The sequence below is a fragment of the Epinephelus moara genome, chromosome 10 (genome assembly GCF_006386435.1).
Source record: "Epinephelus moara isolate mb chromosome 10, YSFRI_EMoa_1.0, whole genome shotgun sequence".
Lineage (NCBI taxonomy): Eukaryota > Metazoa > Chordata > Actinopteri > Perciformes > Serranidae > Epinephelus > Epinephelus moara.
In genome coordinates this window covers 36,963,668-36,991,584 of record NC_065515.1, presented here as the reverse complement: position 1 = coordinate 36,991,584, position 27,917 = coordinate 36,963,668, and the positions used below count along the sequence as shown (strand labels likewise).

At 41.1% G+C, this 27,917-nt stretch overlaps 1 pseudogene; it reads right to left on the bottom strand.

The window, feature by feature from the left end:
- The window catches only part of LOC126396283 (thiamine transporter 2-like), a 57,367-nt pseudogene extending 42,464 nt beyond the window's left edge, over positions 1–14,903 (bottom strand).
- Positions 14,904–27,917: the final 13,014 nt, after the last annotated feature.

Here is a 27,917-nt window from a genome sequence, read left to right as displayed (position 1 = left end):
ATATGTCTGTCAGTGAGTGTTGTCATTTTTGCCATCAGAATTTAAGAAATAGTGCTTTAAAAGAAAGTTCCCAATCAGCTGCAGCCATCTGGGTTGTTTTTTGATAATGCCTCAGTGGCGCTCCTCTTTATTAAACTCAGTTTATGCTGGCTGGAGTGAGGGTGCACAAGCCAATAATATCCTCATGTATTCTGCATTAAGTGCAAAGATTTCTCAAGTTGTCAGTAGAGTCCTGCATGGGTCTGATTTACAAGACCCGTTTCTGAAGCAGCACCCTGATGTGCAATATCGCACCTGCCACCCACACGACTAATTAGCTCTGCAGTCTGACCTGGTCCATCAACACAAGAGCCACAGCCTGACCTGAAACTGCATGTATAAAAACATTACATACACTTTTACTTTTGTATTCAGGAAATATAATTAATACTATTTATTTTTCTCATAATATCGAGCAGCACATCTCCACAGTCAACGTGCCTGTTGGTAATGCAAGAGAGGCTGGGTCTTCATACCAAACCCACCCAGCATCAGATAAGTGGTTGTAATTTGCCTGATGCGGACCAGGTTAGGTGGAAATCCTTTTTTTCTGGTTTTCAGGCTAATGAAATGGACCTTATGTGATTTTTTTCTCAAAACAGACACAAATAATTCAAGATATGTGGTGCTTTATTTTAGTGAGATTATTACATGGGTTTTAAACTGTAGTACAACCTCTTGTGTTGACATTCATTTACTTTTAAAATGTATACCACAACTGTTTTATCACCAAGATTATGCACTCACTACGCAACTTACAAGTGACTGCATCTGCTCAAGACAGGTATAAAAGATTTAGTAGTCTACTGGACTACTAAGACTAAGAGGCTGCATCCAGTGAATTTAAGAATGCCTGAGCCCTCATAAATAATAGCTGTCCAACAGTCAATGGATCTTTATGCAGGCTGACTTGAGAGAGAGATAGTCTCTGCTTCTTATCCCTTTATCTCAGCTGCACAGCTGAAGAGAACAGGCCGTAGGAAACACTTTATAGTCCATGGCCATTTTTTGGTATATAAATTAATTACTCTTAAGGGGAGCAAAGGCAGTTACGTTACCGCGAGGCTGCAAACTGTGTAAGCGAAAGCGAGCGTGATCCCACTCTCTGAGGAATCAAATGCTTATTTGTTTGCGCTTACATGTTATGCTAATTGATTCTGAGTGAGAAGGCATCTGCAATCCCCCGTAGTCCTCACCAAAGCTGGATTTCTATCAGCACTGGCATTAATTTTTGCATTTGCACCAACACATGGCCATGTGCACTGCGAAAGTCAAGCATGTTAGAAAGCACACATAACACACGGACATACACACTTAACTGTGTCCACTCACACATGATCAAACACCGCAAAGTCCCATTCGGAGTATCCGTTTCAAAATCTCTCTGTTCTTGCTCCCACTGCTTCATTCCCCATGCATGTGCTTTCTCACTCACACAGGGGGGCAACACAGAAAATAAACATCAAATATAAATAATTAATATCACATTCATATATACCATTTATAAATGATCCATGACTCCTCTAATAAGCTGTCAGAACCACTTTAACTGCCTCATAAAACCTTACTGATTAGCGTGATGCGTACATTTTTATTATTATATTGAATACCATGTCGGGTGAGATTGATCACTAACAAAGTCATGAGGAGTTCCCAGAGAAACGCAGGTTGTCGTCACAAGCAATTTAGCTATGCTTTTCATGCTGTGTATATGCAAAGGGCAGACAGCAGTCAGATTATATGCAATAACACAATGTAATGAATAATTGATTCCTGGCTTTCGGGGTGAGGGAAGGAAGAGGTTGCCAGGACAACCAGTAAAGCACTTCTTCGTCTTTCTTGCACACACACACACACACACACACACACACACACACACACACATGAAGTCTGTGATAAGGCTGTCTAATTTGCCCCGACCTCTCTGTCTCTAGACGCCGCCTCCACATGGACAGTCTTTAATTGTTTAACGCTGAGGTTCCTCGTCCTTTTCACCTGGACACCACACACACACACACACACACACACACACACACACACACACACACACACACACACACTGGTGAGGCCATACAACACTCTGTATATATCTTGTAGATGTATATTCTTTGTCTTGTATTGTTTTGTCTGCTGTACATCATCACCACTGTGAAACAATGGCAATGGCGTCAACACACTGCCGTCAGTGTATGATATGTTGGTAAGCATTTTAATCACAGATCCCATATTTTCATAATTACAGGGTAATTAGCTGGCAGCAGAATACAGTGTGTGAAATTATGGGCTGTTAAACTGCAAAGTGGATGGAGGCTGGGCACTGCTATCTGGAATTTTCGAGGGTCTATTTAAATCAAGATTCAGTTTCGGGAGTGGATATTCACTCTGGATGAATGATAAGTGTATTGGTACAGTAACAAAAAAACATGCTGAGTGCATTACAGTTGTGTAAGGGGGAAGAGGATGTGGGGATTTAAACCGCAGCGAATGAATAACAAAATCTGATTAGGAAATTCAGATTAATATAGCTCGCTGCCTTTGGGCCAACACACAAGCTGTGAAGACAGGGCCTGAAAAGTCACAGCCACGGTTATTCTTGGAGTACAGTAATTCTCACATACTCTTCAGAGCGCACTGATGTTGGCAGCAGAGAGTGTGTTATTAATTAGTGAGCTTTAAGAAAACTTCTTGAGGAGTTGTCTGAGACAGGCTTTTGTCTCGCTTTGATCTGATGGGTATAAAATGTATTGAATGGATACAGATGACTGGCCTTATACAGAGCTCCATTCACATTTTACTTAGATTAAAAAGCCTTCCTCAAAGCCCAAGGTTCCTTTGATGCTGTTTAGAAAAAAAAACCCTTAGGTGTGGCTGAATGATGCAATGTTGAGCTGCTCCTGCTCCTGTCAGGAAAAAAAAACAGATGGGAAAAACAGGCTTTAATTCAGACAAAAGCAGACAGGGACCTTACACATTATCCGTGTGTATGCAGGGGGCTGAGATGGCTCAGGCTCTGGAGACTTCTTTCTCTCTGTCTCTATCTTCCTATCTCCCTCCGTTGCTCCGTTCATTAATCAGCCCTTTATTAAACAAAAGCAGCTTCCAGCACTCCCTAAAAGGTGCATAGATAATCTTGACATGAAGACAGAGTATTTACCCTCCTTACCCTTTACTTCTGCACCGCATTCTGCATGGTAATGGAGGCAAAAGCTCTCGCGGTGTATAAAGACTGATTGAAAGTACCAACCTTTGTAAATATTACATACAATTCCGTTTAATGGTCTTTGAGCTATTGCGCTTCAGAAAGCCAAACATCTGCCGCCAAGTACAGTCTGTGCAGATAGAGGTGACGTGCGTGGACAAAATGAATGGTGAGGTGAATTATCCACTGCAGGGAGAGTCTGGAATTTAATTACTGCTGTTCGACACCAACGTTTTTAAGGACACGGGCAATTTCGAGGACCATTGTCTAAGCACTTGCAGGAAAAGTGATACAAGCAAGTTGGGCAATCAAACATCCCACAGCTGAGGAAACTGGGCCAGGATGTACTTTCTTTGAACAACAGACAATTTAGAAGTTATAGTTTACCAGTCTATGGCAGAGGAAAAGCCACTCGAAGGGGGGAAAAAAATAATAGAGTGTAAAGGTTCGATGTGTATAACAATGACAATGAGGCGTTGAACTGGAAAAGGGCCCTTAATAGGTACCTGCCTGCCCTAGGGACCACACTTGCTTCTTATTGGTCATCCATTCACAAGACAGCGGCGCATTCTCCTCACCGCCAATCAGCCAATTACAGGCCCCATAACAGGAGGCCTGCTGGCAGCGAGGCAGTCTTTACAAGCCCTGCATCTCAGGCAGGGGAGACGACCCTGTCACGATCATAACTATGATGAATATGGCCGTAAGTTTACGGCAACACTACTGTTTCTGGTAATGTGAGGTGGGTGTGAAACGGCCATTCATGGGGACCAGACAGCGTGACCCCCTTTGAGGCTTTGGAAAACGCTGTAAAATACTGTAAGATGATGAGAAGGGCAGGGAGAGAAGTGTTAATCCAGAGGTGGTGAACATTTATTAGTGTTAGAGGGAAGAGGCAGCACTAATGTTGCCTCTCACTCACCGGCTGCTAATGAAGCCAGTTATGAGGGAGTCTGGAGCTGAGCAGAAGGGCAGAGAGAGGGGATATTTTGTTACCTCTGCTTTAATATTCAGTTCTTTTATAGAGTAGTGCCAGTCCATTTTATCCTGCAATTATTAATCTGTCCGTTTCAACGAGGTCTAAGCAGATTCTGATCAGCATTAGCTGCCTGCCTGTCTGGCTGGAGTCCATGTCTCTTTGATTGCACTGAGCATCAATGACTCTACAGCACATTATCTACCCCGCCAATGATGCTGATCATTCAGCAACTCTTTGCATTTTAATGTCTGAATTGCAGCCGATCCCGACATTACAGCAGTAGTGACTGAGAGCAGTGGTAATGACATGACACAAAAGCGTGTATTTGTGTGGATGTGTGCAAGCCTGCCTGCAGCTTGGACCTCTCATGCTTGATCTGTACTTGGTGTTAGTGGGTGCATCAGCTATAACTGACTGGGACCCAGTTTTGCCTCCAGCACAATCTTAAATTCCTCAAGGCGTGGATTTTGAAAGATACTGTCAATATTTTACGAGTACCTCAGAGTTGACTGCATAGCTACTCTCAGATTCAGTGGGCCTCATCCACAAGGTGCATTATTAGCTGTAGATTTGTGAGTGGCTGTGGAGCACAGTGCAAAAACAGTCTCTGTTTACATGCACTTAAGGAGCTGGATTACAGTCTGCTTTTTGCATAAACCTGATTTCTTGAACAGCACATAAACAATTGGTAATTGGGACATAAGACTGGAGAGACCCAGCTAGACTGGTCCTGGAGAAAGCAGATTTCTTGGTCATGAATTGTATATGCATAACAGGATTTCTGTTTGGCTTTGTGCATGTATGCATGTGCCTGGCAAAGACTTCAGACGGGCAAGCTGTGACAGTAGTGCGACAGGATGAAAGGAAAGATAATTATATGTACTGTTGTACTGTAACCTTATATTCAAAATAACTCAAATCAAAGTCCAAGTTCAGAGGACTGAATCAAACCATGCGAACGACCCTCTCTCTAACCAAATCAGTGGAAAAACTGGAGTCATTGTTTGTCACTGAGCAACACAGACAGACTGATGCACGCTTTCATAACTAGCAGGCTAGACTATTGTAACGCTCTCCTTTATGATCTAGCGAGGAATTCAATACATCAGCTACAATTAATTCTAAATTGTGCTGCACAAGGGCTGACTGAGACTAAAAAGACAGCACACATTACACAAATTTGAAACTCCTTACACTTGTCACCTGTTAGTTTTGTATTGATTTCAAATTATTTCATTAGTTTAGACGGCAGTCCATGGCCATGCACCATAGACTACTTCTCAGAAATGCTTTTGTGGTTTATGAACCAGGAGAGCCCTCAGATCCTCCGGTTCTTCTCTTTTAGCTGTTCCATAAAAAGCACAATAAAAACATTTGGCAAAGCTACCTTCAGCCATTACGCTACAAACCACTGGAACAGCCTCCCAGAGGATCTGAGAGCAGCTGATAATATTGATATATTTAAATCCCACTGATTTAGTCTGGCTGTTATGTAGTTATTTTTTATTTAGAATTTTGGGTTTATACTATGTATCCTTACTTTATTATAATTATTATTTATCTTACTTCTTTTGTTTATTTTATTGTTGATCACTATGATTTATTCAGTTCTATTTCACTTTATTAACATTGTAATATTTTTAACAGCCTAGATTTTTGTCAGTTGCTTGTGAAGCACTTTGAAGGGCACTGATTTGTTAAAAAGTTGCTATATACATAAGGTTTGACTGATTGGTTAATTGATCAATTATTTGTACTGGAGCCTGATGAAACAAAAAGAGAGCTTTATTACTAAATTAACTTGCAATTACCTATCTGTAGGGATTTCTGAGCTGAACAGCTCTCACACACAGAATAGAGCTCTGGCTAAAGTCCATGTTTGATTTTTTGGATAAAGCTAAGTAAATTCTAATTTCACTATGTTGGCATATAAAAGTCAAAGGTTTTTACATAGAGGATTTTGGATATCTCTTTTTAATCACTCGATAAATCAGAAAATACTGTCAGCAGCCACAAAAAAATCTTTTTTTTTAGGAATAAAATGATCTGTTAATCAGGCTGTGAATTATATATCAACAGACTCTTCTGTTAAAACATTCAGGTTACAGACATGAATAAAAATGGAAAGTTTGGTGTATGTAAGTGCTACTGAAGGTGAGATTTTTGGCGAGTGTAAGAAAAACAAAAACATTTTGATTTTAAACCTATGGGCCCGAACGACGCATAGTGCGTCCAAATTCACACCTGTTCTTCTCTATGGATTTTCTCCGCGACCGTGCGTCATAGCCAGAAGCCACCCATATCACGTGAAACAGTGGAACTGCAGCTTTTCAACAAGAAAAGCTTGTCACTTGTCGGTAGTCCAATGTTTTCACAGCAAAAAAAAAAAAAGTTACACTAAAATGATGTATAACAGAGCTTTCATACAGCTTTGCACACACATTACTCTTGGATGGATTTTTCGCGAATGCAGGCTCGCACAGAAATGCCACACATATCACATGAAAGTGCAGGAGCAGAGCTTTCCAGTGATACCACACACATCATTGTGCTGTCATCCCATCATGCTATAAATACAGATCAATTGTCTACAAAATAAAAACCTGACGAATTTCTTATACAGATCTTGTTATCAGTCACTTCATATAGTGAGGAATATCGTATCTTACCACGTCTTAGGCTTGCGTGTGTTTCTCCCTGTCTATCCACATTTGTAGTCCGGCTTTCAAATATGCAAATATCTCCATATTGTCCAGTTGACACTCCATCAAACTTTGTATGACAAGACCAGCGCACTTCACCTTTGCGCACCCAGACAACTGCAGCCTAATGCATGCTGACAGGGCCGTAGTCACCATATACATTGAGGGGAACATGTGCCCCCCCACCAATGCCCAAAATGTCCCCCCAATAACAACATAAAAATGTTCGGATCAGGTCAAAGAGCAGCACGGAGCACAGAGAAGTAAGTCAAACTCAAGTCGACAAGAAAACATCCAGAATTTTTTTTACTGCAAACAAAGTGGCAAATATTATCTTGGAGGACATCATTGCACTTGGTTGACTATTTTTCTATTATCTTAAATGTAAATATTGCATGTTTCTTTCAGATAAAACACATTTTTGACTTGTGAATGAGTCAATGGAATTTGTGTATGTAGCCTTTATAATGCCTGTGATATGAGCTTAAAAGTAAAGGCAGTAAAAATACCCCCAAATAAGGCCTAGGGCCCATAGGGTTAAAATACCATACATTTTTAGAGACACAAGGGTGAAAATTTGAAATAAATGATATCACCATGAAACTTCCCAATGGTCACTTACATTAAGACAATTACTTTTTGTGTAACAAGTTTTCTGAAATTTTATGGTTAAATATGAAAACGAGGCATTATCTAATAAAATATGCGCTTTTTTCATACATTTTCAAACCAAAATCTGTCCTAAAATAACAAAAACACCTTAATGTGTATTTTAGATGTTTTCTTTTCACTAGTCTAAAAGAGGACACTTCATGAAAGCAAAGTAGCCCAAAATCTCAAAACTGACCAGTGCATGAAAGTCTATGTTTTCACCTTGGGTGTCTCGCCTTGAATTAAAAATACTCGGTTTCAGAGGCACAGTGCCTGTTGGAAAAGCAGCAATATCTCAGTAAAAATACAACTGCTTTTTGTGGCACTATCCCCGGTGGATAAACAGTGACTAGTCACTACACTGGTCTCGAACAGCTTGGTAGGTGTCTTGCCTGGGTAACATCACATCCATTGTCCCCTCTACCTCTACCATGACAAGATCATCTCATATACTGTATCACTTTAGAAGTGTTTATGTGATACATGTGAAATGTGCAAATGTTATGTAATCATGGTTTGCAGTAACATACAGTGCCAACATTTTCTGTGGTGACAGGGCTGGGGATGATTTAACAGTATGTACTCATAACATTGTGATTGAATATAAATTTAAAAGCAGCTAGTGCCTGTCTACCATGCTGATCCAGTCTGTGGTAACTGACTGAACTATGTAATACTTTTAAACTACACTGCTTGAAAGCCAAATCATGATCTCAATGGTTTTTGTGCCTAAACCTAACCATACTTAAACCATAGCATTTCTGAAACATACGGTTTCACTGTATCCACCACATAATAATGTGCAAATGTAATGTATCTGTGGTTTGCAGAAAATTAGAAGGCCAACATTTTTTCTGGTGACTGGGTTGATCATTCAACAACCAGAGACCATACATTGCAGGAACCACCTGGGATGCCAAAAACAGGCAGTGCAGCCAATCTGAAATCATGGACAATTATAAAGCAACAGCCTACAATGACAAAAAAGGACTAAATTACAATGCACAAACTGAAGGAGCTTACAGGATCGCATTTCAGTTGTACCATGTGTGATTTCATGTAACAACAACATCATCAATATAACACTTCTGCAGGTTCCTCCCTCAGTGTGCTTTTCTTCCTCCCTCTGTTATCACATGCTCACTGGCAACGAACATGGTCAAGTGGGGAAGCACCCCACTGAGGAACATGAGTGTTTTTTGCTGAAAGTGTGCATTAAAAATGCATTATGCAATGTCCACAACACTGGCAGTGAATGTAAGCCAAGGTTAAAATGAGTTTTTGTACTTAATGCAGTACTGTCGATGACTATGAAGACATAACCCAGTAGCCAAGTATGTGAAAGCCTCTTACAGTCTTTAATTGCAAACTCGTGTCAAGTAATCAGAGTCCACAGAAAACGTGTCTTGTCCTTACCTGTAGGTTCTCATTAGTCACTTGGAGTATATCAGCCACTGGGATCTCATTTCATTAAAGTACTAGTTAGCTAACCAAGCTCATTTGAAAGTATTAGCTAGACGACACAGTCCTTGCTGTATCTCTGTGCATGCATGTTATCAGCGATGGTACAGTCGTGCCTTCATACATAATTCAGAGCAGCGCCTAAGAGATATGGAACGTTTTGATCTACATTCTGTGGAACGCAAACTTTCCTGATATGTGTGCTGTGCTGTACATGCTGGTACAAACACACGTCTCATATGCTTGAGGCTACTGACAACTGCATCCTTGGTTGATATTTTGCTTGAGCAGTTTTAATACAGTTGGTGGATTGGCCAGCAGAGTCGGAGAGAGATGAAGGGTGAAGATTGTTCCACTATCAGCAGAGAGAGGCTATAGCCACTGGCCACTGTGAATAGAGCAGAGCACAGATATACTAGACCTCTGTTGACACAGGTATAGACTTGCAGCTCTTATCTGTGTAGGTCGAATGGAGCAGAAGATAACAAGTATTATGCATATAACAAAAAGACATTTGTGGACACATTGTTCTATACATGCATTACACAACTCTCACTGACAAAATATACAAGAGCCTGGTGAGTACTGTTAGTCATGCTAGTGGCATGGATAGCAGTGTTGGCCTGTCGACAGCTTGTTGGTCTTTAGATGGACTGCCATAAAGTTTTGTACACACAGGATAATTGCAACTAACTTTGCTGATCACCAGGCCAAAATTTGCCAACTACCTAAAAAAAACTTTCTTTAACATTCTCATCAGCCTCAATTGTACTCGCCGTTTTTTCCTAATTTTCAAATGTTACCATGCTAACATGCTAAACTAAGTTGGCGAAGATAGTCACGATTATATGTGCTTAACATCAGCATGTTAGCATTGTCACTGTCATTGGAATGCCAACATTTTCTGAGTACAGCCTCGCCAACCCATTAAAGGGAAATTTCGGTTTATTTCAACCTGTCTCCTATCGTCCTAAATTTGTTTCAAATGACTAGTGACATAAAAATAATAGTTAGCATGTTAGCCGTTAGCCTAGATACAGCCGGGGCGCATAGTAGTGTCAGACCTGTTAAAACGTAAGTGAAAGGGCAACCTTCAAGTGCAAAGTTAGTCCACTAAACAAGCTTTTTTTCCACAAAGACCGCCTCATATCGTTAGGATTTATGTCAGAGAACATATAGAAAACGACATTTAAACGTGTTGTCTTACTTTACCGGTGTGCTGCCATGTTTGTTTACCATTTAGCTCTGCTTTCCAAGGCGCGGCCGAAATATCGCGAGAACAAGCAGCGATCTCACACCGTGCCTGAAATCTCGCGAGCTCTAGATGAAGCCCAGCTGGATATTACTTCAGGTGGAGGTGTCTTGTCCTCGGTCACATCCAGACCTTGAAAAAAAGGCTGCAACCGGTCCCATTCCTTGCAACAGAGGCATTCCTCTTCTGTGGGCACTGGGGCACAGCATTCACAGGTACACCACCAATCTCCAGAGCTACGCAGCCTTGCAGCAGCCATTCCTCCTCTCTCGTCCTCTACCTGTTGCGCCTCTCTCTCTCTCCTCCTCCGTTCTTCAATTTCACGAAGCTCTTCGTCAGTGTATTCTGGCTCAAATAAATAAGGGCGGCCATCAAACTCTGCAAAATCAAATTCCTCCTCCACAAAGTCGAAGTCTGGCAAAAAGTCAGCCATTATTCTATAAATCTTTCATAAAATAAATGAATGAACTTTTCAGGCTACTGTCCGGTTCTGCCTTCCAGCTGTTGCTGCTTGTTCTCGCGAGATTTCAGGCACGGTATGAGATCGCTGCTTGTTCTCGCGATATTTCGGCCGCGCTTTGGAAAGCAGAGCTAAATGGTAAACAAACATGGCAGCACACCGGTAAGGTAAGACAACACGTTTACATGTCGTTTTCTACATTTTCTCTGACATTTATCCTAACGATATGAGGCGGTCTTTGTGGAAAAAAAGCTTGTTTAGTGGACTAACTTTGCACTTGAAGGTATGCCCGTTCACTTACGTTTTAACAGGTCTGACGCTACTATGCGCCCCGGCTGTATCTAGGCTAACGGCTAACATGCTAACTATTATTTTTATGTCACTAGTCACGAAACAAATTTAGGACGATAGGAGACAGGTTGAAATAAACCGAAATTTCCCTTTAACATGGCTGTAGATAAGCGGGATTTATACTTGTGCGGCAGACCCTTCACCCATGCGGTGGTCTGTCTGTGTCACTCTGCAGTTACACCTTTAGGAAACTAGTTGGCAGCAGGGTTTCTGTGGAGTGCTGTGAAGTTTAGTTGATTCAAAACACAAACACACATTTGTGAATTGTCGGTGTGACATGTAATGGCTGAATGTTGGCTGGTTATGAATGTAGACACGGATGTCCTGCAAATGAATTGCCTTTCGGGGTCCAATAAAGTTGTCTGAATCTGAATCTGAATTAAACATGGCTTATTCGAAACGATTTCAAACACCAAGTGCACAAACCTGCTTCACTGTAACTCGCAGCATTCACTTGTCTTTTGCTGGATACATTTTCACCACAAATACAACATGCTAACATTATTAGCACAAGCCTTTGGCATTTTACATTATATAAATTAGCCTTGCAACTAGCAAATGTTTCCTGTTCTCATATGAAGCCAGGGACAACAGCAACATTTCACAAAGGTAAAGTTACAAAATTCGCTTCCATAACAACTCACAAAGTTCACTGAAAAATCAACTGTCGTACTAAACACGTTTTCCAAACAGATATAACATGCTAACGTTACTAGCACAAGCCTATGGCATTTTACATTGTATAAATTAGCCTAGCGTCAAGCGAAGATTTCCTCTGCTCATATGATGCCAGGATAAATCCCTGGAGGATAAGTTGCACACAAAACTTAAAATGTTATTTTAGTTGAGGCTTCATTGTCTTCACATTTTATTGTTTCTTATCTGTGAAATGAAAGTAAATAAAAGCTTTGTTTCCACTGAGGGAAATGGTTTCAGCTTACAAAAATAGACAGGAGGTCTGCGTCACCACAACATGTAGTTACATTTCTGGGGAAGTGAACGTCAGGCTACGGCGTAGGTTACTGTGTAGGCTCTACGTCTACACAGAGCCTATGCTGTAGATACAGAATTGATTCAATGCAGAAGTATAAATTCCGCCTTAGTCTTGTTTGTATACACAAAGTTGGGATCACACCAGCCATGACTGATCTAATCAGGGGGCCTCTTCCCCATGTCCTACCCCCCTACTTTCGGCGCCTTTGCTTGAGCCACACCCATCCTTGAACTTGACCTTCGTTTTTATTTCAACCACAAACTTGTTGAGGTTCATGAGCCAGGGGCATAAAAACAGGTGGCCAATGGCCCCTCCTCACTTTCCTGCAGTTCGTGAATGCATGTGGCACGGTTGCGATGGTTTTGTTTTGATAAATCTCTCAGACAGACAGACATACAGATAAATACCTGGCTAAATACTTAAATGGCTTCCGTGGTTGTTCCTACTAAAATAGGTGTCTCCAGGACCACAATTTGACACACACACACACACACACACATAAACACACTTGCAAAGACTCACAAGTTGAAAACAACACCAGCTCAGCTGCCCCAGCTGGTAAAAATCATATGAACTTGAGACCATCTGAGATGGAATCACACAGGCCGCACCACTGATCTGTGACATGAAACTAATATGGGCCAGGGGCAATAGTGTCAGGAGGGGGGCTTCCCTACTTCCTACCCCTCCCACTTCCAGCACCCTTACTCTGATGACACCTATCTTTGAACTCGACCTTCATTGTGATCTCAACTACACACCTGTAAAAATTTCGTCACACACAGGCAGACAGACAGACACATAAGCACTTGCAAAGAACTCAAAATCGTCTCCAGGACCAAACAGACACCAAGGTGAAAACAATACCAGCCTCATTATCACAGCCGATTATAATCAGCGAAAGCAGTTGTTGCCTTAAATTACAAATGGAGTCATACCACTAAATATTATGTGTATGTATGTGTATATACATATATATATATATATATATATATATTTTCATAGCTGTGTTTGCATGAGGGTAAAGAGTTTCAGGGTTGCAGGTAGGACTAAGTTTCTGTAATGGAGCCACAAGGAGGCCTGTAGTTTGTATGCCTCACACCAAAGGCTGGGAGTTATATTGTTCTTTTCAACATTATCAGTGGGTTGAGAGGCATGTAAGGACAGTCTCAAGAGTAAGGACAGAACTGTCCGCATAACCTGGGTGTTGACAGATGTCCTCAGTCTACTAACACTGGAGGAAGTTGCCCCATGAAGTAGGATTGCTGAGTTATCATCTTAACTAACAAAAACCTTGAAGTTAAAAAGTTAAAAACAAGTAAGCTTTGCTCTGCATGCTAATTTAGTGATTCTGTTATGTAAGACAGGTACCACACCACTTGGCCCCATCACTGATTAAGTGAAAAAACAACTAGGTTTTATATATTCTATAAATTTAGAGCAGATGGCAGTATTTCAAGTAAAACCAGGAAGGTTATTTGAACAGATAATCAGGCTCATTTATAATTTATAACTCCAGTGGTAGCTGATAAAACATCTGACTTGGATTCCATCTGGTAACATTAATGTATTGTAATTTATGCTCTAAAATGAATGCTTCCCTCTCTTTCTACATCCTCTTGACAATTTTTCACATTTCTTCTATCATCTCTTGTCACCAGCTGATGGCGAGCAGTGCATCCTTTGCTCCATATTCATCTGGCTCTCCTTTTTCTGAGACGCGCTTCCCCTTTTGCCATCAGCCCCCCGCCCGGCTCAACCCAACCCAAAAGCCCTTTGATGTGTCACTTCACATCACACCCTCAAAGCTGTGAAATCTCAATTTTCTGATAAGGGCAACCTCAATTTGTCAGGAGATACTATTTATAGATCTGACAGAGATAGAGCTGCACGAGTTGCAATAATTCTTAACAAGTACTTAGAGGCCATTGCCACTTTTGTGTGAAGTAAAAGCAGCACTGCCCTAGTCGATTTACCTGATAAAGACGCATCGTGGAAGTAGATTTGAAATGACGCTCGGCAGCACTTATTTCGCCACTGTATTAGACACGGGTCCAGCGTGGCCCAGCTTCCCGTTTGAACTCGTACCTCCTGAGGGTTTGAGCTCTTTTAATATCTCAATTCAACCCACTTTGTGGATCTTAGATAGTACTGCCTCCATCCAAGCAGCAGTCAAAAGGAAAACGTGGTAGTTTCAGCAGCCCCTGGCGTCAGGTGCACACACACACTGATGTTGGAAACGCTACTCTGAAAATGCAGTTAACTCAACTGTCCATTACTCACTCAGGAAATGGTTGAGGCTACAAAAATAAAACTACTAAGAACTTTGTCTGAAAGAAAGTAAATAGCACAAGTAAACTTGATTGCACAAGAACAGTAACGTTTTACTTTGAAATCCTAAAAATGTTCTAGAACTATCCTATCGAAACTAATTATGGGTAAAACAGAGATAGTGTTTAACTGGTAAACTTCTGATTCATTATTAAACTATTAATTACAAGACTGATCCTTTTAAGTAACCCAGTTTGTGTCATTCACCAGGTCACTAGCGAACTGACTCATGATCGACTCCTTTGATTCGGATTTGTACAACTGGTGAGTTTGCTTTACATTCCACAAGTTTTCCTTAGCTTTTTAGCTTTTAATTTAATAAATAAACACCCTGTTACATGCCACAATGGTATAAACACAAGCAAAAAGGAAATGCAAGAACAAACCTTTTGTGATTTTAGTCTGAATTGGATAGCGTTCTTTGGCTCATGTGTTGCTGAGCAGCACCTGCGGCTCACTCCTTCCTCAGCTCAGTGGATGTGATTTGTGATACTGGGTTAGCTCACTGGACGAGACTGTCACTGAGCAGTTGTTTTCACTCATTCTTTGTTTCTGTGGGCGTGTTGTCATGAATTACTTGTTCTGCGGCTCAGGGGTAGTGTGCTCCACATAACATTACTAATATGCTAATTCCATTTCTGCCCCCACGTCACTAAGGTCATCCTCACGACAACTCCACTCAGCCCTTCTGTTGCTGCTCTCAGGTACTGGAATAGCCTCTTGTCCCATACTAAGTCCAGTTCCACCAGTGAAATATAAAGACCCACATTTTTGCTTGCTTTTAATTCATTCTAAAGCCACATTTACACATGCACTGCAACCCTGAAATTATCTAGACATTACCCAGAGGAGCTGTATTTGAAAACGCAAATGTCCAAATCAGTTGAACTGGACATCAAACAGACTTTACCCTGCCAGCTCCCGAGGACCAAGTCTATGTAATGACCGATTGTCATAGAGCATGTAACTGTCAGGAGAATTTGCAGCGAGCAATTTGGCATGTTCATGGTGTTTCTATTATGTGGTTTGCCCAATATCAGGAGAAAAAAAAAACAACTGAGGGTGGAGAAGAAGGATAATTTACACAATGATGGCAACAAAAATGTCTAACTGGAGAGACGATGAGATTTGGAAATTTCTGTCGGTAAAGGCTGAAGCCAAAATTATCAGACAAATTCAAGGAGCAGCAAGAGACTCTGTTCATGACCAAATTACGAACCTTCTACGGTACATGACTGCTGTGTAAATTGTGTCATGTCCTGCCTCCTGCATGCTACCCAGGCACCACCCTTCACTAAACCAAACCAATATTTCCAGGTCAGAAAGAATCTGACAGAGACAATCTCCTGTCTCCTACGTGTGTGAATGGGAAACTCTGGACAATGTACGTACCTGATTCTCTCTTCATTGTCTGGAGTTAATAAGAGAAAACTTAAAGGAATACGCCGACGATTTGGGAGTTATGCCCTTTCTCTATCATTTTCATATAGAGACAACATGATTGATATCTTTTTTGTGTCTGTACGTCCAGTGGCTGGGTCTCAGCGGTTAGCATTGCAGCTTAGCTTAGCGAATACAATTGAAGTCTATAGGGGGTCAGTAGCCTAAGGTAAAGGTGAACAAAGAGATGTTACAGAAACCCTGAAGCTGGCATTTCTGCACGTGCATTTAAAATAAACATTTTTAAACATGAAAAACGAGAGTCCTTTCTTGTCGTTTTAGAAGAAGTTTGATACACGGAACTATAGTGTGTTTACGCCCTGCGCGGAGGGATACACCAGTGAGCAACAGCTGCAGCTGGCTCTGGGACAGGTATGCTAGGTCACTTGGTAAAAGCAAACAAAGAGACGACACGGACGATCATGCCTCGAAAATGTATTATTGCAACTTGCAAAAACATTCAAGGCAAACCTACAGGGACTCGTGTGATGTTTCACCGGTTTCCAAATTGCAACCCGGAGCAATTTCGAAAATAGCTCATTGCTGTACAAATGGACCCCAACACACCTCAAAAAGACCTGCCACGACTGCTAATTTGCTCGGAGCACTTTGTGAGGGAGGAGTACAGTGAAAAAACCGAGCAAACCAATACAAGGTTTTTTCTGAAAGATACAGCCGTCCCATCCGTCAGCATACAGAGAGGACAAAGGGAAACACCTGAGGCTGTGGTAAGTAACTTACTCTAATCATATTATAAAGTGATTTATGGTTTATTGTTGAAATGCCTGTTGTTTATTAAATAGCGATGATGTGAAGGTGATGAAGGAGACTCCGCTGACACCGTCTTGCTTGTATACAGAAAAGGTTTATTACAAGAAGTACAGCATCAAATCAAGCATCTAGATTGCCTGGAGAGGGTTCGAAGCCAATATGAACTGCTCTGAAAAACAGCCCCAACTACCCTGCTTATATAGTGTAATAAACCAGCCCGGAACGGGCGTTGTCAGAGGCCAACAAACACTACAACTCAGGGTGTAAATAATAGACAAAACTTTATTTAAAGATACTATTTAAAATGTACAAGATAGGGCAGCGAGACACTGAACTAACTGATTCACCTATGGGCAGACTTCTACCGTAACCGACAAAACACACGCAGATAATCAGTGCAACATACACACGCGTTTAAGAGTGAATACACACAGCCAATTCTAGGACTCCGCACAGCAAACAGAAAACTGCACGCAACAGATGAACACACACGCCAAAGTGTAAACGGGGTGTATCGCCCAAAACCCCTAAAGTGTGGCCAGTGTCAAATGTCCCCCCACCCACAGGTTAAAAGTGTCGTTAGTGTAACTCACTCGGCAATCTAAAACGAGCTCATATTATAGTCATGTGGATTACAGTAAAGCAAAACATACAAGTCAAATATGCATAAACAGAGAGAAGAATGGAATTGATAAAACTTATCTCGCCCAGCTGGCGAGACCCTCCCCCGGGGTCTGAGCGTTAGCACCGTCCGACTCCCCGGGGTAAGTAGCGTTGGCCGGCGGTGCAGGTAGCGGGCGGCGGCATGCTGAGCGCTGGAACACAGGACAGCGTACACGCTCCTAAACCCCGGACCCTAGCTAACTAAAGGAGGCGACTAGCCTCCCCTCCTAACTCTGGTACAGCTCCCCTATTCAGCTGTCTTCATCGCCGGCAGCACTAAAAGCTGCGAGCGACACCTCCCCCCAACGAGCGTGCAAGCTCACAGAACAGAACAACTCTCACCAGTAACAAAGAAAGTCTGCCTGCCACTCTCCTTTTGACTCGGCGTCTCAGTTCAGTCACACAGCTGCCGGCACTCAGCTCATCAAGTGTGTGAAGGCGTGCAGCACCTGCAGGTCTCCTCCCACCACAGGTTTACTACAATAGGTTGGTTGTTTTTGTGAAATGTGAGACAAAGTAAAACAGACGACAGAGAGACACCCTAGTTGGACTTCACCAGTCCTTGACCTGGGCCATAAATACCTTCTTGACCCTGACCATATACTTCTTGACCCTGGGCCCCTAACTAGCCATCTGGCCCAGGGTGTCACAGTAGTGCTTTTTAGACACCACATGACTCTAACCACGCTGATACCCCTACATTACATTACTCAGCTGATTAGCGATAAGTTTATGTACAAATAGAATTTGCGGTGTTTTTGGTATTTAGCAAAAGGTAAGACAACAAACACAGTCACAAAACGCTCCTTACTTATTGTCCCCATCCCCCCTCCTCAAAAGAGCTTCCTCAGATCAATTACTGCCCTACTCCCTTTGAATTGTTTCATGTCACACAGTACAATACATTATGAAACTTTTATTTATGTTATATTTTTTATTAGGCTTACCTGCCCAAACAAATACCTGTCTCTCTGTACCAAGTTACATTTTCTGAGTAATATCGATACTAATTTTGATTGATAATTGCAAGTTTATTTACCCCAACGTTTTTTCAATCTGTAATTTGAGTAATATATCAATTATTATTTATGTATCAATAAGGCAGAGGCCAGAGAAGTCCAGCAGTATATTCCTGAAGAAGACAGCTCAATGGAAATGGAGGGTGCTGCTGGTTTTTTACCAGGTTGCTGACATTCCACCCCAATAAAAAGCTCCACAACAGAAGAGCAAAGTGACCCTGCTGTTGCCTTCAGGCCCCATATCTTGCAGCTGACTAGTCCTTATCAGCCTGGGATGTGCACAAAGCCATCAACAACAGGAAAATACCTTGCCCTGGCACCTAGTTGGACAAATCAATCTGTAAGTAAATACATCAAATTTCATAAGACAGCTTTGTGTATATAATGTCGCCACAAAATTTTGAAAGCCATATATTTACCTTTTGCAGGACATTGCATCATCATCCACCACAACAGCGACAAGAAGTGCCAAGACACAACTAGTTTTTCCGGTCAGTGTTTTTTAAACCTTTGTTTCTGAAATGACACCATATAATATAAAGTGTACACCTATACATATCACAATTTATATATATGCAAATTAAAATATAACAGATAGATAATATACATGTATATATGTAATTTGCTTAGAGAGATCTGATGTATTTCTCTCCTTATTAACCTTTGCAGTTGTTTACTCATTCAATAATCCAGTGGAAACTTCAGCAGAGACATCTGCCTTGGATGTAAGCATGATTTCAGAGGTTGCAAGCGATCTTGCAGACTTGAGTTTTGTTCCCTCCGCACACACATCGGCCTCAGACAACGGATCAAGCTCTAGAAGCACAGCAGAAATCACAAAGGGACAAACAAAAGGAGGATGGGGTGAGAGGAAGTGGATTGTCAATGAGTCCAGTCTCATAGAACTTTTCAAAAAATGTCAAATTTGTGGATCCAATAGTGTGGTGGAAAAAATAACAAAGATTGGCAGCAAAATTCAAAGTGAGTTGGAATTGTGTAAACAAACACACTGGAGAGTGGGAGTCATGTCCAAACGTTCGGGGGATGGCAGAAACTAACCTTGTTGCAGCAGCAGCAGCAGCAATCCTCTTCACCGGCGCAACATACAGTCACATCACTCATTGGGCAGAACTTTGCAATCTTCAGTTTCTCAGCAAGACAACATACTATGATGTACAGTCAAGCTACCTGTTTCTGGTTATTGAAGAAACGTACCAGGGGCAACAGCGCATTGTCTTTGCAAGACTCATTGGACGATGTCTGGACGGTGAGGGAGTGGAGGTCTGTGGAGATGCGAGGAGTGACAGCCCAGGCCATTCAGCCAAATACTCAACCTATTCATTTATGGATGACTTGACCAAACAGATTGTACTGTTAGATTTGCTTCAGGTAATAATTAGCCAAAAACATTCAAAACAATTTGTGTATTTGCACCAATAATCAAAAACACAAATGATGAAACACTAATCATTATTTTTTTTTCCCCCCAGGTGACCCAGGCAAAAAGTTCAGTGGCTATGGAGCCATTAGGTTTCAAGAATGGACTTCGGATACTTCTGGATGAGGGGCTGGACATCAAGGTCATCACCACAGACAGACATCCGTCCATCCAAAAAATAATGAGGGAATCATACCCAGAGATCAAACATGAGTTTGATCCGTGGCACACAGCAAAAGGTTAGTTGTTTCAGAAGCTACTGTACTAGGCGGCACAATCCCATTCATTAGTACTGTTGTGCTATCTGTGCTCTCCCTGTGTATTATATGTGCAGGAAGAGGGATGTTATGTAAAACTGCTTGCAGCATCTGTTCGCAAGGACTGCAAAGATCTTGCTCCTTGGATGAAGAGTGTCACAAATCATATATGGTGGTGCTGTAGCTCTTCAAAAGGAGATAAAAAGGTACACGCACAACAACACCCTATTGCTGACAGGCCTGTGCAGTTAATCCGCCTTTAGATGCTACTGTGTATCTGAAAACTTTTCACTTCATTTCTCTGAATGTGTGGAAACAACAGTTTTTCCACACAGCTGTTTAGGGCATACAATAACTCTACTTCTATTCTGAGATACTCTAATTTCTTTGTATTATGTACTGTGCTTTCCAGGAGTTGGAGCGACAAAGGATTTCAATACTCCATCATATACGTGGAGTCCATCGCTGGGAGGAGGGTGGCATGGTGCAAACATGTTACCACCAAGAGCTGTCAGCAGATCAGCAAAGGAAGAAGAGGTGGCTGGCAGAAGATTCCCCTGTCTACAAAGCTCTCTAGGATGTGGTGATGAACAAACACCTCCTCAGAGATCTGGAGCAGATGACACTGTTCAAACACACAGGTGAGTTTATCAAAGGTTCTCCAAGTTTTTCTTTTTCCTTTTTTGGTAACTATTACTGTGTGGGCCGTTGCAGGTGCAATGACTAAATAAACAGATTACGCAACAAATCAACTTGTGAATGGAGCTAACAATAACAACACACATGCCTGCATAAAATCTTAAAAAACTGAGTTTGTATGTATCCAAGCTGGACTGTTCCTTTGTGCCTCTCCATTCTACTGTTGAGCTGTATATATTGAAATGAGACAATACTTCCCCCAAAATGCAAATTTTGAGGAAGAATTATTTCTGTGAAACAGAATAAGCATTTATAGGTTGATTTATCAGCACTAAAGACAAAAGTACTTTTGAGTATTCTACATTTCCTATTGGGCAATGGACCACAGGGCGCTAAGCCTACATTTTTTGTCTCCAAAATTAAAGTTATGGACCACTTGCCCTTCACTGAGATCCAATTCTCCCATCACAGCCGTCACTTTGACCAGTAGAAACACAGAACGATCTGCTGCCGTAGACAACTGTATGACAACAACACCCCAGCGTTTTTAATATTTCCTCTAGGGATGTTACCACACAGAGTAAAAGGGGGAAATGATGGTGTGAAACAGCAGAGGCACTTTGTCAACCCGCTGAGTTAACGTTACTGTCATTAGCATCAAGCTAGCAAACAATGGTACATCCTCACGGTCGGACATAAAGTAATAACATTAACAAATAGCGGCGGGGCTTTTACTCACCACAACTGCAGAGGCTCCCAGCTTCATTTGAAACAAACTACATTATAGACGGTCCGTTATTTATTAATCCCTCTGTGTGTTTATATATTTACTTTTTATCCGCTCCGTTGTCTTTGTAAAGTTAACATATCGCACCGTCATTTCAAACTCAACACTTGTTTCAAATTAAAAGCCCCTTATAACCTCGGCTGAGAGAATCCCTCCATTTTCTAAATAGGCTTTTATTCTGAAACATTTGTCAGAACTTCCTGTGGAAGATACAGTAGCTTGATAGTTTACTTATGGCGCTTCAAATGTAGCTCCTGCCATCTGCTGACGCTTTTAGGTGACTACAACAACATGTCGGCTGGCACATGAACAGACACAAATAATAGTAAAAGTGATAAAAATAGGACAAGAATAACCCGATGACATCACACACGCCGTGAAAGACGACCGGGGATAATTGGTGAGTACCAGAGTGTAGCGTGTACCAGGCATAATGCAAGTCCTGAGTCTGAAATATGTCTGTCAGCGAGTCCTACGCCATCTATTTAGACTCCACCATAGACAACTGTATTCAAACATTTATTGAAACAATCAGTATGAAGCTTTAGACACAGTGCAGGCCTACAGCATATCCACAGCATCCTTAGCCTCTCTGAAACCTGCATAAACACCAGTCTCTGAGGGATATCTTTGTCTGATGGCTTGTACAACACAGGATGGCAATGGCTTTCGGTTCCCTCTTCCCAGAGTTTGTCCTTGCAGGGCCCACTCCAAAACTAGGCGGTAAGACACCAACCTGTACTGACTGAAAACAAAATAAGACTGATATGAATGAATATGATTTGGTGAAATTATTTGACATACAAACATATTTCTACAACAAGCTGCACACAATTCAATTTTAGGTCACTTTTCTCATGCTAGATGAAAAGGCACTGTAAATGTGCATTATAAAGCGATATTACTCACTCGACTGAAAGCTGTCCATCAGCTCCTGCAGGCCTGGGGCGTTTTTTCCAGTTAATCTTAGGAACATGAAAAAATGTTTCAGTCACGCCAGGATTAGTGATTGCTGCAAAGTTTTCACTCCTTGTGATGCACTCTCTACGGCAGTTTTCCTCCTGATGATATACCTCCCCAACGATGGCAGCACCAAATCCCATTCTGTGTAGCAAAATGATTCCACCTCCGTAGGCATAGGTTGGCAAGCCCTGCAGCTACACCACCAATCCTCCCCTGACCTCCGTCTCCCCTCGGGCCCCTTGCTGTTCCGCTGTCTCGGAGGATTCAGCCTCTCTTTTCGCCCGCTCAGCATCCAACACCTGGAGTTCCTCATCTGTATACTCCAGCTCAAACAGGTATGACTGAGTTCCTCATCTGTATACTCCAGCTCAAACAGGTATGACTCTGGATCTGTGTCGGCTACAAGAAACTCTTCAAAATCGCGTTCAAAGTTGTCCATTGCAGCTACTATAGTCCGGAGATATCGTTAGGCTAAATAAACAACTGAGTTTTGTTTACAGGCTATGTCCGTGCCTGTGCCTGCTCACCGGTGTATCCCTCCGTGCAGGGCGTAAACACACTATAGTTCTGTGTATCAAACTTCTTCTAAAACAACTAAAAAGGACTCTCGTTTTTCGAATTAATGTTTAAACATGTTTATTTTAAATGCACGTGTAGAAATGCCAGCTTCAGGGTTTCTGTAACATTTATTTGTTCACTTTTACTGAGTAGGCTACTGACCCCCTATAGACTTCAATTGTATTCGCTAAGCTAAGCCGCAATGCTAACTGCTGAGACCCAGCTACTGGACGTACAGACACAAAAAAGATATCGATCATGTTGTCTCAATATGAAAATGATAGAGAAAGGGCATAACTCCCAAATCGTCGGAGTATTCTTTTAAGGCTGCCATATGGGTTTTGTCAAGTCCCCTTTTAGTTATTTCTAATGTCCTTTTAATACTTTTTAATCTGTTGTTGGTTTTATACTATTTTTCATAATTTCCTGTTTTATTACGCAAGCTTTGATTTTGTCATGTTAGTTGCTAATTTTATTCTATTTCTCCTAACTTCCAATTATTTTCTTGCTATTTCTTTGTTAATTTTTTTGTATAACATCATGAATAATTGTCTTTTATGTACCTTTTATTTCTTTAATCATGTATACCTGTATTGAGGCAGAGCCTAACCTATCTGCCTCGACTGGAAAGTGCTTTGGGTCAACTCCTGTTGTTTTTAAGTGTGCTATATTGATAACTGAGTTGACCATACAGGGTGTGTGTGCTCATGAACAATTTGTTCTTTGGCTAAGGGGACATGGGCCTGTGAACGACTTGTTCTTTGGTTAAGGGAGTGCACTTAAATGTTTAGCTTTTGTACACTATCATGCATTTTACTCGGTATGCAGCTGGTCAGCTGTCTATTTGGGATTAAACAGAGCAATTCTTTCAAGATAAAATTCCTCAGAAAACATTTTACTTTTAATGTCAACACAAATTAATTTTTTTTTTACTGAAATGACTGTCTCTGACCTTTCTCTGTTTACCCTATAATTATCACTAAATTACATAGTTCTTCCCAGGCAATTATTGGAAAATAACAGACCGCAGCAGCTCAGGTTCGATTCCAGCCTGTGGCCCTTTGCTGCATGTCACTCCCTCTCTCTCTCCCCATGCTTGTCTATCCTATCAATTAAAGGCCAAAATGCCCCAAAAATATCTTTAAAGAAAAGAAAAAAAGAATGTAACTAAGGATATTAATAGGCTGACCTATAATAGTCAGCCCCTTTCCAGAATTGCTTGGATACCAGATTTTTTCCTCCTCTCTTCATTTAGTGGGATTTTTTTTAACAGTAGCTCTGCATTAGTGTAGAATTGGAGAGAATGTTGGTGGTATTTTGCATTGGGAAGGTTTCTCTTCAGCTGCTGACCATTTTCCAAAGTACAGCATAGATTTAGCTTTCTAAAGGAGTTTTCCTACTTTCCAAACCCTGCAGGGGCCCCGCAATGAAAGGCACAGGATGGAGACCGTACCGAGACAGGTACCGCAGTGTTTTTTTGGCATCATGATAGTGAAAGGGAGTGTATTCTCACTGAAACCACCCATAGTTTCTTTGTCTGGTCCATTCAGTCTGTGCACCGCACACAGAGAGAGCAGAAAATACTTTCAGAAAGTAGTAGACAGTTTTCTTTGACTGGAATCGCTCAGATGCACACATGCCACAGATACCTCCCTTTGACTTAAGCAATTTAATTTCATTTTGGCTTTGTGATGTGAGACGGAAGTGGAAATAAATTAAACTTAAGAAAGTATTTTGAAGAAATGCAGAAAAATCGCTCTTGAGAGGAAACGTTAAAGAAAAAAAGAAGAATACATCTGTGCAATAATAGACACCCATCTGAAGTAAGATGTGAATATGAATAAGCAAGTTTGCCTGATACATAATCACTAAAATTGACTTTCTTTCATAAAGTTAATATTCTTATGATTTTAAATTCCAGACCTTCAGAAACCATCAAACTAACATGCTGATTATTCACAATCCAACACAGTTTCATTTTGGGCGAGATGTGCTCATGTAAATTAAAGTAATTTACACATATTAATGTTTTAATACGAAATTCTGTCTATTGCTGCCTCACGCTGTCCAGATGAATAGTAGCCAGATGGTGTGAAATAAATGAATAAAATTGTGAATGGACTGCTTGTGCCAGAAATATGTATCCCCCATTAAGTCATTATTAAGTGAGGGCGTAGTCCTCAAATTTTGATTAGCACTGAAATCTTTTTTAGTGAACACAATATGTTTAAGAAAATGCTGGCTTTGGATTATTCAAAATATGAAATCAAAATAAAAAAACAAGCCAACATTACCTGTAGTAACAGTGCAAAAACACTTCAATTGCCTTACTAATTTTGGTTGTTTTCTATCTAAGCAAACAAAGGTATGCAAGCAGTCCCATAAAGTTTTTTTTGGGGAAAAAAATGATTAATTTGAAAGTTTTAGAAGTACAACAGGCACTGGGCATTTAACTTTAACTTAACCCTGACACTACCTTCAACACTTTAAGTTAACATTGTTGAGCATGTGGGACCAGATTAGGGATGCATTTAAGCATTTATTACCTTCAAAATTCAACTGCAATCTTAAAAAAAGACAAAAGAGACAGATTTGTTTCAAGACTACACACAAGTTGTCAGTGTAAAACAATGTAGGGATGGCAGTGCGCAGCAGCAGTTTCTTCTGTTTTGTTATATTTGTCTCTTTTTTTTCACAAATAGGGGAAGAGAGTTTTTTCAACAGCAGTAATATAGTTCTAAGGAACACATTCTCACTCCAAACTCGTCACATATCGACGTTTGGTCATGGACTTTCCACATTCACATACAACGTGCAAGGTCGTTCTGGGACGCCGTGTCAAGTTGTGCTATGTTGTGTCGTGTTTGAATGAATCATTCAAAAGAACAAATCTGTTGAGTGAACGTACCGAACTGAATCACTTCTGGAACTGATTCGTTCATTTCCCAGTTCAGTTGAGCTCAGCAGTGAGCGTGCAGGCCGAGAGTGGAACTGCCAATTCAGTCCGTGTGAACGATGAATCACTTGCGAGTCGCGAGGCAGCCAGGGTGCAGGGAGGGTCGGCCTACCGCGTGACGAATCATTCGGTGAACGAATCACTCGGTGAACGATGGAATCCCGATCCCTGAGTGATTCAAATCATTTCCTCTCAGCGATACACTTTCATAGGGACTGTTCTCTCCAAGCTAACGGCTAATGTAGCCAGGAGTCAAGCCACATGAACACAATCACACATCTCCCCATTGTTTTAACAGACTTAGGTTCCAGATAAACAAACTTAAAACGTTAGGCTGGCCAGTAATGAGACTCACCAGTGCAGGGCAGACACAGCAGCAGCTCAGCCGTGTATCAGTTCAGTGAGTCGGACAACGCAGTACACAGTCAGCGCTCCTCCCGCCAAGCACTGAACGATTCGGTCAACAAATCTTTATAATGAACTGATTCTGGTGATTCAGTAACATCTAAAGAACTGCTTTGCCCATCAATATTACACATTGACACGCATTGTCTTCTTTCAAAATACACTTACCTTTTCACACGGAATTTAACGTCTACATACAGTCTCTTTCAAAAATAAATGCACTACATTGGTACAACACCGTGAATTAACATTTTTTTTCTTTTAAACCCTGACCCGTTTTATAGGCCTCTGCTCGAAAATTGCATATCCATAATGAAATGAATATATCTCTGCAACCACAAGGTCTATTTGTATACTTTTGGTGTCATGGTAAAGGGAACACTTGTGAGATTTGTTAAGATGTGTAAATACCAGTATATGTGAAGAGTAAATGAAGATGGCACACAGCACAGATGAAATATTTTGAGGTTCGCCTAAAAAAAAAAGCACAGATGAAATATTTTGAGGTTCGCCTAAAAAAAAAAAAGCATTTTAGGATGAGTATCCCTTTGGAATGATGCAGCTGCAGCTCTAAACCTCTATGGTTGAGGTTGATTCTGATAAAGTGAAGCAGAACAATATTAGAGAGGTTTTAGTACAGAAAATTCAGGCGAGCTCTCCAAAATTGTACCAGGTTTGCATGTGATTTTTGTCATGTACATTCTTCTTTCATTTTTTGTTTCTGTAAATCTCTAAATATGTTTGGGGTATACATAAACAACTGTCTGTTTCGTTTTTTTACCATTTCCCACTCCAAACTGACCAATATGCACCTACTACATTTGAAACTGAGTTTCTATTCTGAGATTTGGAGGCCCGTATCTCCGCGACAGCTTGGCCGATTTGAGTGAATGACACCTCGTTTTATTTGTTAGAGGCAATAGAATGACGCTATACCCACCAAAACGAGATTGACAGCACTGTTAGCAAATCAGAGTCAGTCATGAATGGTGTGTGTTTTGAATAACATGTGGTCGAGTTACAGCCCGAAATATACCGAGTGGGTCGGGATATCGGTGCTGTTTGGAGTTGTTGGAGTTAGTTGTTGTTGTTGTTTATTTAGTTGATGTTAAAACTGAGTTTGGGGCATGTAAAAAGTTTTTTTATAGCCTTGTAGCTGAGGTTCTGCTGTTAAATTTATTGGGCAACATCACTATATTTTTCTGATCAGTGTATTGATACACACCAGGCCTTTATTAGCAGCTCTAGACTTTAGGGTTCAACAGGTTTTTAAACGCATGTGGTTGGGTTTAGGAAAAAAGAACAGGGTTTGGCCTTAGAATCTTACGGGACGCAAACACCACTCTCCCTGGTGAAGGTTGGTTCTGATTGGACCCATCCACCCCTCCCGCACGCCCCACTTCAGGGCTTGACGCTAACTTTTTTCCCAAGGAGCACATGTGCTCCTAAGTTGAAAAAGTAAGGAGCGCACAAAGAACTTTAGGGGCACAATGTAAATTGATCAAATAATGTGTTTTCCGTAATAAACGTGATGCAAATAGACATTTACAAGCAAAATTTTTTGATGAATTTGTATACAAAATGTACAGAAAGGTAAAATCA